Source organism: Vombatus ursinus, unplaced genomic scaffold (genome assembly GCF_900497805.2).
Source record: "Vombatus ursinus unplaced genomic scaffold, bare-nosed wombat genome assembly UNPS02003292.1, whole genome shotgun sequence".
Classification (NCBI taxonomy): domain Eukaryota; kingdom Metazoa; phylum Chordata; class Mammalia; order Diprotodontia; family Vombatidae; genus Vombatus; species Vombatus ursinus.
Window position 1 is genome coordinate 8701105 of NW_020943070.1, and position 12585 is coordinate 8713689.

Genomic DNA, 12585 nt, shown 5'->3' on the forward strand with positions numbered 1-12585 from the left:
GAAGGAAGGAAGGAAGGAAGGAAGGAAGGAAGGAAGGAAGGAAGGAAAGAAGGAAGGAAGGAAGGAGGGAAGGAAGGAAGGAGGGAAGGAAGGAAGGAAGGAAGGAACAAAAGAGGGAGAGAAAGAGGGAAGGAGGGAAAGAGAAATGAGGAAAAAGGGAGGAAAATTCTTTTAGGTGTGGGCAGCACACAAATCTGAATGGTATTGCTGGTTACAGACTGCACTCACTGTTCTCTTTCCATTTCTATTAGCCTTTCTCATAATTCTGTAAGTTCTGGGACCTAAATTTCTCATGATTTTCATCTGAAAATTGATGAGTCATGAAGAGATTTTGAATCAGCTAGACTTTGGTAGCAGTGAAAAATTTAGGACTAATTAATTAATCAATCAAGAATCATTTACTAAACTATATAAGCTATGTGCCTAGCACTGGCAAAATAAAGACAACAGTGATATCTCTCTTTGACATTTATACAGTCCCTGCCCTGAGAGAACTTATATCCTTAAAAAAAAAAAACAACACTTCTTTTCATTCAATGAGAATCTACCTCCCTCTCACCTCCCCTCCCCCCTTTCCACCAATGAGGAAGAAAAATAAAACTCCAGTTATAAGCATGGAAAGTCAAGCAAAACAAATTACCCACACTGGCCACACCCTTTAAAAAGGTCCCAGTTTGCAACCTGAATCCATCACCTTTCTCTCAGGAGGTGAGCATCAGTCTCCAGTTGATTGTTGGCCATTTCATGAATCATAATTTTAAAGATTTTCAAACTTTTTACAATGTTGTTATTGTATATGTTGTTCTCCATATTCTACTCACTTTACTTTGTATCAGTTCATATAAGTCTTCCCAGGTTTCTCTGAAACCATCCCTTTTGCTATTCCTTATGGCACAACAGCATTCCATTACATTCATATAGCATAATTTGTTCAGCTATTCCCCAATTGATAGGTATGTCCTTAGATCTAGTTCTTTCCTACCATGGAAAGCTTCTATAAATATTTTTTGTACACATGGGTCCTTTTCTTCTTTCTTTGACCTCTTTGGGATATAGATGTAGCAGTGTTATTGCTAGGTCAAAAAGTACGCACAGTTTGATGACTGTGGGGGGGATTGTCTTCCTAACTCCAGGCGCACAGCTCTATCCACTTCACCAGCCAGTTGCCAGGGTAGGGACAAAAGTATACTAAGGGTAGGAATGAAACATACTAGGTAAAGCCAAAACGCTTCAGGGGAGTAGACAGTGGCAGCTGGGAAGATCCCATGGATGGGTCAACTCAATGGGCCATGTAAGACCTACAGAAAGAAAAAGGGAAAATGCTTCTGGTAGAGATCAACCAATCTTACACTAAGAGATAGAAACTGGAATTAGCTAACTCTTGGGGGAAACTCAGATCCAGGTGGCCCCTAAGGTGCCATTTCAGACAATGGCAAAGGAAATACATGCCCTATTACCATCACTCCCTCCCAACCATACCCTAAGTAGTCACCAGGTAAAGGTAAATAAGTAATATTTGTAAAAAGGGTTCAGCACAGTGCCTGGCACATAGTAGGTGCCACATAAATGTTTATTCTCTTCTTCTCCACATCTGCATTAAAAGCTTTTAAAAACTCATGGATGCTGAATCTGGAGCCAGTTATGAAGAGAAACCAAGGGTTTCTTGTGGGTCCTTCTACAAGGTCTTGGGGTAGAAAGTTTATCGAACACCACCTACTCATTTGCCCCTGATAGAAATAGAACACTGACTTGAACGGACCAGTGGTCTGATTCCACCTGGAATTTTTCAGGATGTCATGAACGTATGTTGTAGGAAGGGGACCCCAATAGGCAGGTAAGAGAAATAGAGAAAATGCCTCAGAATCTCCCCAGCAGGAGAGCAGGGGAATGGAGAATGGATGGACAGATGAATAGAGAGATGGATGGTTGGATAAACATTTGACTGAAGAAGTATTTTTAAGCGATTACTGTACCGAGCTAAGTATAGGAATACAAAATCAAAATAGGGATAGTCCCTGCCTTCAATAACCTTACATTCTAATGGGGAAGACAATACATGTAGGGGAGTGGCACCCAAGAAGGTATGTGTGGGTCCCAGAAGTTACAACATGGTGGGTGGAGCCATAGGGCAATGATTAACTAGTCCTTTCTACAAATAGGAGTGATGGACAGCTAGGTGGAACAGTGGTTAGACTTGAACCTGGAATCTGGAAGACCTAAGTTCAAATTTGGCCTCAGACACTTACCAGCCGGGTGAAATTGAGCATGTCACTTGACCTCTGCCTGCCTCCATTTCCTTATCTGTAAAATGGGGATACCAATAGCACCTCCCTCCCTGGGTTGTTGTGAGGATCAAATGAGATAATATTTGTAAAGCATGTTGCCAACCTTAAAGCACCATATCAATGCTAGCTCTTGTTATTATTAATTAATTGCTACTTCCAAAGTTAGTAGACATGGAATGTGAGAGGGGCAGGAAAAGGGAGGTTGGGGTTCCATACACCTTCAACAGAGAAAGAACTAAAGGTAGTGGGATATGAGGAGAGAACCTAGAATCACAGCTTTAGAGCTGCAAAGGACCTCAAACATCATTCTTTCCAACACCTTCACTTAATAGAAGAGTAAACTGAGATTCACAGAGGTGAATTGGCTTCCCTTCTCTTGCCACTGCCCCCACATCCAATGAATTACCAAGGCTGGTCAGTTCTACCTACAGAACGTATCTCCCATCCATTCACTTCCAACCACCCTCCCACATTTGGGCTCTAACCACCTTTCACCTGGATATTGTCATGGTCTCCCCATCTCTCCCTTTTCCAATCCAGACTCCACACAGCTACCAGTACTGATCATATCACCCCCCTGTTCAAAAAGCTCCAATGGTTCTCTATTGCCTCTAGAATCGACTACACACTCCCTGGCTGGGTATTTAAAACCCTTCCCAACCTGGCTCCAACCAACCTTTGCACGCTCATTACCCGTGACTCCCCTTTACTCATTCTTTGGTCAGCAAACCTACCTGTTCTTCCTCACAGATGACATTCCCATCTTCCACCTCCACACCTTTGCACAGGCTGCCCCTTCTTGGAATGCACTCTTACCTCATCTCTACCTCTTAGAATCCCAGAGTCCGTATCTTCCTTCAAAATCCAAATCCAATGTCACCTTCTACATGAGGACTTTCCCAATCCCCTCAGAGGCTAATACCACCTCCCTCTCCATTACTTCGTATTTATTGTGTAGTGTATTTGTTTGCCTATGTTTCCCCAATAGAGAGGAAGCTCCTTGGGGCAGGGACCAGTTCATTTTTGTCTCTGTATACTTAGGTGCTTCCTGAATGCTTGTTAACTGATTAATTGATAGTGCCGGGTCATATAGATGGTGAGTAGCAGAGGCGTGATGACTGCAGGGCTAGATCTGAAGCCTTTATCCAAGTAATGGTTCATTCTCTTGAGACAAGAGGTAGTATGGTATGTCAGATTTGGGGTCAGAGAATTTGGGGTGACTCAAGCCCACCTCTCTTACTGTGCACCTTTGGGCGGGTCCTTTGGTGTCTCTGGGTGCGTCATCCTTCACATTAAAAATAAGATCAAGGGAACCTCTAAGAGTCTTTCTGTCTCTAACTCCCACGATAAGGTTCCTGCCAAGAGCACAGTGTAACTTAAGGATTCTCTTATCCATGATTGTCCTTGGAAAGGGACTATGGCTGAGGATGCTGCCCTGTTCTCTGGAGTCATTTCTTCAAATCCCACTTATCTGACCTCTTCTTTGTCTCCATCCTCCTTCCTTCCTCCTTCTTGACCTTCCTTCCCCCCTCCTCTTTCTTCTTCACATTCTTCTCCTCTTCCTTTTCTTCCTTCGCTCTCTCTTCTTTTTCCTCTTCTCTGTATTCTGTTTACTTTGGGAGGGGAGTACTCCAACTTATAAATAAAATGAGGACATGAACTGGAACCATTTAGAAACACAAACACCACGAAGGGGGTGGGAGAGAATAAAAGAAGACTCTTTTGCCATCCCCACCCCTGGAGCCTTTTGAAACCTAATCTCCCCTGCCCACTCTCTGCAGAGGGCAGAGTTCAGCAAGCTGATGGGGAGCTGGGGGTCTCCTTTCTTTTAAGGCACACATACACACCCCAAAATGAGGAACCAACTTTGGCTCGGCTCTGGGCTGCTTTGAAAAGTGTTTCCCTGTGTTTGGACAGGTGGCACCGGGAAAGGAGCTGTGGTGGGGGGTGGCCATGGGGGCCCTTGCCCAGGGCTGTTGGCCCTCATTCAGGGTCACCCCTCCCCCCTCCCGGTGAACACACCATGTCTTTGCAATTCAGCTGTCTTCCTGGTTTTGTTTTTCTCCTCCCCTTGTACTGGGACCCTCTGTGAAAACAAAGAGAACTTTGAAAAAAAAAAACCCTGTCCCTTCCTGTGTTCCCAAATGTTCAGAATGCTGTGGTGAACTTGAACTATGCCCATCTGTAACGCCCTGCCTGAGGAAGGAGCCAACAAGCCTTGTGAATGCCTCCCACTGACATTACACCTATTGGCCTAACCTCCCCTTCCCCCCAGCCAACAGGTCATTCCCTGAGCACCAGATTTCCAAAGCTCTGCCAGTGGAGATTGGCTGAACCTCTCCCTGGAGAGGAGAGGAAAGGGGTGAGAGAGAGAGAGAGAGAGAGAGAGAGAGAGAGAGAGAGAGAGAGAGAGAGAGAAAGAGAGAGGCAGGCAAGATCAAGTGGCCAAGCTGAGATGCAGCTGAGAAGCCAGAATAGCTTTGCTGGCTTCCTTGGGGCTCTCCATTAGAATAATAGTCCTTTCACAAGCTGGAAAGGTCAAGGTGCCACCTTTGGGGCTTTCTGAATGGCACCATCAGGGCACGAGAGGTCTTCCACCCGACTAGAGGGCATAATAATAGTTGACATTTATATAGGCAATGCCTCCAGCTGTGGCAGACCTGGGCCCTGCACATTCCTGGCACCAGGAAGGATCCTGGCTGTGGGCTAACAAGAACAGAGGTTAGTGTGAGTGTTTATTCAATGTCAGAATGCATGGAGACCTCCCAACCCCCTGAATTCAATTCCCTACTCATTGAAATAAATATGCCCCTTCTTAGACCCTAGCCTCCACTGAGAGCCTTTCCTCTATCCACCTTGCCTAATGATTCTCTGGTCCTGGTGGTACTGTACCAGACTGGACCAGCCTGCCTAGATACTGGTGGTGTGGTCCAGGGAGAAGAGCACCTGTTGACTCTGTATTCAGAGGATCTGGGTTCAAATCTCACCTCTGATGTTTACTACTTGTGGTACCTTGGGCAACATACTTTACCTCTTTGTGCCTCAGTTTCTTCATCTGTAAAATATAGAGGCTGGACTGGATGACCTCTGAAGTTCTTCTAGCTCTAAATCTATGAATGTATAATCTTTCTGGGACTCAGTTTCTTCATCTGTAAAACAAAGATGGCCTCTGAGGTCCCATCTAGCGTTAGCTGTATTATCTTATCATCCTTTCTGATTGGGTTCAGTCTAGGGGCACCCAGCTTCAGGGGCAGCATTGGCAGTGATCAACGCAATCCCTCAACGGCACAGATCTCAGCACTGTTGGAGGTGGGGAAATAAAGGCCAGAAGATAACCAGGTTGGTCAATAACATCATGGGAAGTGTTTGATCAGAAAGCACGGGGCTACTTCAGAAGTTTCAGTGGTCAGGATTAATGAAGATAACACTGAATGTTAATAGCAAAAATATACCTCCATAACAGAAGCAGGGGTCTCTTGAGAGCTGTATTAAAGTATGAAGGTAGGGTCTTCTCTCTCTCTCTTTCTCTCTCTTTCTCTCTCCCTTCCTCCCTCCTTCCCTTTCTTTCTCCCTTTCTCTCTTTGTTTTTCTCACTGTCTTTGTGTCTCTCACTGTTTCTTCCAATGAGGAAATTCATTCTCTAAATACAGGTTGACAACTGCGATTTATAGACTTTGAGAGTTACTTGGGGACCCAGAAAAAGTGAAGTAAGTCGCCCCAGACCCATAGTCAGAAGCAGGACATGAACCTAGCTGTATCTTCCTGTCTCCACAACCATCTCTCCATCCATATAGTTTAAAGTCCATGAGCAATGACAGACGGCAGGACGCTAAGACAGCAATGAGGGCTGATGGACATAAAGTTGTTCAAACGTGTTAGGAATCTCCAAGGAGAAGGAAGGCTGCCCCACTTCCACTCCCCAGCAAGAACACACATACAAATTGGGTTCTATATGCTGAAGATGCCAGGGTGCAGATCGATGAAGAACAGAGGGGATTTTTTGGAAGAAGAAAAAACTTAGAAAAGGCAAAGATGAACACAAGTTGGGATGTACTCATCTAGAAACCAAAAGAAGTGCATTCAGCAACCAAGGAAGAAACAGGGCCACACAGACAGCAAAGAGTGAGTGGAAAGCTTTCCAATCTAACAAGCATTTATTAAACACCTACTCTGTGCAAATCAGTATGGAGTAGCCGGGTCTGGCCTTCAAATCAAGACAACCTGGGTTCAAATCATGCCTCTGACATATACTGGCTGTGTGACCCTAGGTAAGTCACTAGCCTCTCAGGGCTCTAGGAAGCTCTTTCCAAGAATATAAGTTGCAGAGATGGAGCCAATCAGCAGTGGTAGAGGGAACTTCATCACCTGGGACATCCCCATGCCAAAGAAACCATAGGGCCAGAGAAAAATGTTCAAAGTACCATGCTAGATGCTGAGAATACAAAATAAAAAGTGGTTTCTGCCTTCAAGGAGCTTATTTGCAACACATAAGCCAGTGAGCAAATGCATGTTAATTTGAAGAGGGAGAGAGAACATACTGAGGAGTAGAGCAATCAGAAAAGGCACCCAGTAGGTATCTTGTGATATCCAACTACTGTCTTAGTATCTTAACTTACTTATCTTAGTATCTTAACTTACTAACTTGGTTAGGTAATACAAATAGTTAGATAAAAGGCAGTGTATAGGAGGTTAGATGTGAGTAGTCTTCAAGGAATGATGCACTCTAAGAGACGGGAGTGAGAAGGGAATGTGTTCCCTGTAGGCAGGACAGTACTCATCAAACAGCAAGTGTCTTACTATGGGCCAGACACTGTGCTCACCTAGCAAGGAGGATACAAAGGCAAAGCACAGTCCCTGCCCTCAAGGAGCTTACAGTCTAATGGAACCAAACCCAACAACATAGAGAACCGTAAGAGAGTTCAACCTTCCTCCAGATGATGGAAGTAGGAGGGAGTAGAGAAAAGAATGAATGCAACAGATGCCCATGACAACCCTGTGGGGAAGGCGGTGCAAATATCATTGTCCCTATTTTACAGATGAGAAAACTGAGGTTTGGTGTGTTGCTTCTGGAAGCAGAGTGGGGGACTGGGAGAAAGGGCCTTAGGATTCAAAGTTCAGGAGCTCACGGAAGAAGATTCCATTGCTTTGCATTTGTGCCAACCTACTGAATGATGGGAGGTGGTCCTTGTCATTCACATCAACTATATGAGTGTGTACTCTGAAATGAAAGTGGAGCTGTGCCCTTGAACTGACTTGTGACCTTGGGGTTACCATAGACAGCAAAGGATGAGGTTGATGATCGAGAGAAAGAAACTTGAGTCTACCTACTACCTCAGGGAAGTAACTCAAACTCTCTGGGCATCAGTTTCTTCACCTACATAATGAAAGAGTTGGAAGATGATCAATACTGAAGGCTGCAAAATTTTAATGGCCAAGCTCAGACCTAAAAAAGGAGATATAAGATGCCTTCCTTTGATTCTTGGAATAGATTAGGGATGAAACGCCACAACAAGTCAGACTTTTTCAATATGTTGGTTAGTTTTGCTGAACTGTTTTCTTTCCTTTTTTGTATTCGTTATAAGAGATGGCTCTCTGAGAGGGGAAGGGGGTGGATACATTAGAAAATGTAGGTGATGAAAGAACTAAAGTTATCAACAAATATTTATTGAAAAAAAATAAAAGCTTTAGACTCAATGACCTCCAAGGTCCCTTCCAGCTCTAATTCTGTGCTCCTATGATCCTATGATCCTCCACCATAGGCCATACTCATCTTTCCATCATGGCGGCACAGTGCTGCTGAACTATAGGTAAGTGTCGTCCCTGGCCGTAGTGCTGACAACACTGGCCATCAACCTCTCCCTACCCTTGGCCAGGGGACTGACACAGACCAGTCATGTGGTCACACAGCTAGTATGAAGTGAAGGCAGGATTCCAACCCATGTCTTCCAACTCCAATCTAATGCTCTTTCCACAACATCCTCCTGCATCTCATATTGAACCTTAGTGAGATTAAGAGAATCAATTACCCAAGGGGAGTCCAAAGCTGGGACTCAAACCCAGGTCTTCTGATTTCAAGTTCAGATTTTCCCCCCATTTTACCAAACTGTCTCAAAGTAGGAATGACTATAACCATTATTTAGTCTAGTTTTTGACGGAAAAAATATTTTTTCATTTTTTTAAAAAATTTACCATTGGATTGTGGCAACAAACAGTTAATCAGGGAAATATAAGGGATTAAATTCAGCTCTGAAAAGGGCAGGGTGTTGTCTGGGGACCCTCTAATCTGCTTGTTTGGGTTAGTATCCTTGACCCTGGGTGTGGCCTCCCTATTTCATTCTCCTTTTTTCAAGCAGGTGCTCTCCCTTCACCTAAATACTTCCCTTCCCATAATGCCTAGCCTTATTAAAACATAGTCCCCACCCGTTAGCCTCTACCCTATTCCATGGAGACCAATGAAGCCAATTCCTGGGAAATTCACTGAGCAAATTCAACCCTCAAATTGATTTAACTTCAGGGAGCCCTACCCAGACTTCCCTGGCCACTGCCACAGCCGGGCTTCCTTCCAGCCACTGACCTCATGCTGACCAAATCCCTAATATCCATTAAGTCCCAAAGTCAGGCTGAAGGAATGATGTCATTGTCACCTCCCCACCCCCCACCCCCACCTCCCCATCACCATCATTTCAGAAAAGCTATAATCTAACTCGGAAGATCAACTTGCAAGGCAAAAGGCCAAGCAGTTTATCTTGGCAAGACACTCTGATGGTTGCCTCATCAAAGGAAAGGGCCTGGCACTCTTATTAATGTCATTTGTTATTCGTAGAGTGTCAGTGAGGGCCTCTGAGACAGGCGCTAATGCCAGAGATATTGTCATGATGGGGGACTGAACTCCAAAGAAATTAGCTCCAATTCCATCTCAGCAGAGTCTCTATCACCCTTTCTTTGGGCACTCAAAGGACGTGCCCTTCATATGGGGCTAATGGGGGCTACATCAGTCCTGCCCATCAGACATTTAAGTGTTTACCCATTTTGTTCCAACTGTGAAGGGAAAGCCTGAGGCTGCGGGTCAGGAAGCCTGGATCTCGAGGCATCAGAGAATGCCTCTGCCTCTCAGTCGTAGCCTGTCCCCAACGCTGAGGCTGTGCCTTGTGATGGAATCTGGAAAACTGGATCCGGACCCTAGCACTGCCGCTGATTGTCAGACCCTAGGGTATTGGTTGAGCCATTTCATCACCCTCAGCCTCAGTCTCATAAAGAAAGAGACAATAAAGGGAGAAGGGGAAGAATGGACTACCTGGCCCCTGTGGGTCCTTCAAGGCTAACATTGGATGTTCTAAATCACTTTAGTCTTAATCATTTCTATGCTAAGGTCTAACAATCCATGTTCTGAGGTTCCACTTAGCTTTCGTACTTCATGTTCTAAGGCACTCTACCAACTATGACATTTAAGGTTCTAAGGTCTGGAATTCTGTGTTCCAAGGCCCCTCACAGCTCTGACATTCAATATTCTAAGGACCTTCCCAATGCTGATGTTCCATGTTCTAAGGTTCCTTCCAGCTCTAACATTCCATGTTCTAAGGTTCTACCTAGCTGTCATTATGTATTCTAACGCCCTCCCAGCTCTAACATTCTGTGTTCTCAAGCCCCATCTAATTGTGATGTTCTGTGTTCTAAGATCCTTCCCAGTTCTGAAATTCCACATATTAAGCCCCCTCCCAGCTCTGACATTTCCTGTTCTAAGGCTTCTCCCAGCTATGACCTTCCCTGTTCTAAGGCCCTTCCCAGTTGTGATGTTCTGCATTCTAAGATCCTTCCCAGTTCTGACATTCCCTCTTCTAAGGTCTCTCCCATCTTTAACATTCCCTGTTCTATGGTCCTTCTAACTCTGATCTTCACTGCTCTAAGATCTCTCACAACTTTGACATTCTTTATTCCAAGATTCCTCCAAGCTCTTGAATTCCATATTCTAAGCCCTGTTCCAGCTCCGACATTCTGTGTTCTAAAGTCCCTTCAAGTTCTGTCATTCCATGTTCTAGACCCCTCCCAGGATTCTCTACAGGCAGTCTGCTCCTAATTTGTATGTCCAGATGCACTCACCAACTGTCCACCTTTTCAGCAGTCTATCTAGGTGGGTGGCTCTGGCCTTGGTCACAAAGGACGCCTTCATCACTCACTCAATGTGACCCAAGAACAAACCCGGACCCTGAGGCCCAGGGCCCCAAATAACGAATGACAGGCCCGACAGAAAACAGGCAGGAGGCAGAATAAAAATCTATCAGCCTGAATAAAGAACATCTAATCTCCTCTGTTGTTCTGTTCACTTTGGTCTCCTTGGGAAGAGGTTGGGGGTCAGCATAGGGCCCAGACAGGAGGAAGATCCTATGTGTTTGCCATAGATAGCTGTTTGCATACTCTCTATCTGGGGACCAGGGAGCTGTAGGAAGATGTGGAAAGAACCTGGGATGAGAAGTGGGGGCACAGGGGGGCCTGAGGGGTGCAGGTGGGGCCAGTGTTCACTTTGCAAGCCAAATAGAACTTTTCCAGCCTAATGATTTTGGAAAGCTATTTACAAAGTTGGGTTAATCCATCCCAGCTGTGCAGCCCCAGGCTTGTTTTGTCAGACTGCTCTAAGAGCCCGTGTTTATACATTCACCCCACCCTCATATGCTGTTATTCAAGGAGCAAGAAGAGGAAATGAGGGGACATGACAGAAGTTAAATCTTGCCCCCAGAAACTTACCCATCACTCACTTCAGCTGGGGATTTCTCAAAGAATCTACAGGGGAAGATGGGCAGAGAAGCCATGAAGGACAGAGCCCGGACAACCTTGCGGCTTGATAAAGCCCCATCAGCTTCCTAGCTCCTTCTCAGAACTAGTTCAGGGTCCTTTGTAGCAGCCCCAGGGGCTCTCAGCTTCCCCCAATTTCTAAACCCATGGCCAATTACAGACTCCCCGCTAGAATCACTGGACCTCCTGAGGTTTTCTGGTATCTGAACCTTGAGTGCCTGGATTCAGAGACCTGCTACACATTCCCAACTGTTATCTCCCTGCCTTCTTTGACTGTGGCCCCCATATCTTGGTGCTCAGCGTCAGCACAGAAACAGCCCACCTCTACATTCTGGACATGCTTGCTAGAGCGATATCTCCATCTGTATCCTCAGCCTCCTTTCGTCCTAAGCAGGCACCTTACATGTCGCAGGATTGACAAGGAAGGGGCGAAGGCCTGCTACCCATAAACAAACCTCCCCCCAATCAGCCTGGCTAAATCCTTAGATTTGACTATTAGAGCTGGCATTTACATAATGCATTTACATAGTTTGCTTTGCAAACCTACACATTCTTTCTCATTTGACCCTTACAATAACACTGAGAGACAGGTGCCATTATCATCCCTATTTTACAGATGAGGAAACTGAGGCAGACAGTGGTTAAGTGACTTGTTTCCAGCATCACACAGCTAGTAAGTGCCTAAGGCAGGATTTGAACTCAGGTCTCCCTAACTCCAAGTCCAACAATCAATCCATGGTGCCACTTCACTGCCACCCACCCTCTCCAAAGTTACCTTCTACATCTCAATTGCCAAATCTAGTTTCCTTTTCACAGTTTCCTCCTTCTTTACTTCTTTGATGCGTTGGACACTATTGATCACTCCGCTCCTAGACATTCTTTCCTCTCTGTGTTTTAGTGACATTGATCTCTCCTAGTTCTCCTAGGTCTCTATTGGACCCTTCCTCAGTGTCCTCTGCCAGCTCATCATCTATATTGCACCTCATCATCAGGGATGTTCCCCAAGACTCTATCCTGAACCCTCTTCTCATCTTCTGCTACATTCTCTCTCCTGGTGAAGTCACCAACTCTTGTGGGTTCCATTACCAGATGACTTCTTAATGCTAGTCTCTCACCTGAGCATCAATCAGACCCACATCACTAACTGCCTATTTAATATTTCCAAACTGGATGCCCCATAGGTATCTCAATTTCAACATGTTCAAAACAGAACTTATTATGTTTCCCACAAAACCTTCCTAACTGCCCTTTTTTTCTAATAAGGGTGCCATCATTCTTCTAGTTACCCAGATTCACATCCTTGAAGCAAAGCTCAACTCCTCCCTCCTCCTTGAAGTAACCCTCAACTCCTCTCTCCTCCTTGGAGTAACCCTCAACTCCTCCTTCCTCCTTAAAGTAACCCTCAACTCCTCCTTCCTCCTTAAAGTAACCCTCAATTCCTTTATCCTCCTTGGAGGAACTCTCAGCTCCTCCTTCCTCCTTGGAGTAACCCTCAACTCCTTCCTCCTTGAAG

At 45.2% G+C, this 12585-nt stretch overlaps 1 long non-coding RNA gene across 1 annotated transcript in view; it reads right to left on the reverse strand.

Annotated features, from left to right (window-relative positions):
* Positions 1-3353, reverse strand: part of LOC114050597 — a 50405-nt gene extending 47052 nt beyond the window's left edge. Inside the window, exon 1 of the long non-coding RNA XR_003570031.1 lies at positions 3102-3353. This is a non-coding gene — a long non-coding RNA (uncharacterized LOC114050597). The remainder of the gene's footprint in view (positions 1-3101) is intronic.
* Positions 3354-12585: the final 9232 nt, after the last annotated feature.